Below are 1,137 nucleotides of genomic sequence, written 5' to 3' on the forward strand. Positions count from 1 at the left end.
CAACCTCAATGATTCTATGATTCTATGAAAAGAAAAATGCCAAAATTGTCAGTAAGAGAAACATGAAGGATGTGCTTTGAGGGGAAAAATAATATCGAAAATTTTTTGATTCATCACAGCAAAAGGGTAATCATTTGCTCTGTTCTCACAGAAAAGTGTGTTTCCTAGACAGTTAGCAGGGTGTAGGGGCATATAAATAGCTCAAGAAGCAGTCGTTAAATGTAATCTGTGTCACACTGTGACTTTAATTTAGGGCAGTAATTGTTAAGTCTAGTCCATTAATTTTTGGAGGCCACTGTAAAGAACTCTGATAGACATAAGATGAATGTTATTGTTCCTGGCAATGAGTAATTATGCCACTGCTTTTCATATTCATTTAGTTTAAATTCTGCAAAAAAACTTGTATATTAACTTAATACAACTAGAGGTTTAAAAATGAGTGGAAAACCTCTCAATTACTTTTTCAGACCTTCATCCAGAGTAGTGCACACCCATGCTCACATATGCACATACATTTTCTGCCTCCATCCTTCTGTAAAAACCTGGTCTATTTCGTATTTTTATTGAATACTGAAACAAAGGAGAGCTTCCAGCATTTATGCACTGCTGCCTTAGAATGTGTTAGCACATTTCCCAGTTCTGTCCAATTATGTTACTTTAGAAAAATATTTTCAAATATATTTTCATTTGAAAATAAAAGCAAGCTGAACTATTAGTGTCAAAGAATAAAAATATTAACCTATATTTCCTCTATCTCAGCTATAAATTTATGCATCAGAATGATGTGCACTAACGAATTTAGCCCACAGCTGCTGTCATCTATCCACTTATATGTTAAATGTTTGCAAGCAATTCAAGAATCACAGAATTGTGATTCTTTTTCAAAACAGTTTTAAAAACATTTTTTCCCAAAATAATAGAATTTTCTGATTAAAAATTAATACAGGAAGGAGAAGTAAAAACCTCCATCTTGTGAATATGTGGGAACTGTAAAAATATATATTGGTCAGTAATATCCTCTTTTGAATGAAAGGAAGTGATTATATTCCTTCTGTTTGTTTTGTTTGGTTGTTGGGTTGTTTTTTTTTTTTGGGGGGGGGGGGTTCGTTTTTGTTTTTTTTTTTTTTTTTTTCAGGA

This window comes from Aptenodytes forsteri, unplaced genomic scaffold, assembly GCF_000699145.1.
Source record: "Aptenodytes forsteri isolate BGI_AS27 unplaced genomic scaffold, ASM69914v1 Scaffold2, whole genome shotgun sequence".
NCBI classification, from domain to species: Eukaryota; Metazoa; Chordata; class Aves; order Sphenisciformes; family Spheniscidae; genus Aptenodytes; species Aptenodytes forsteri.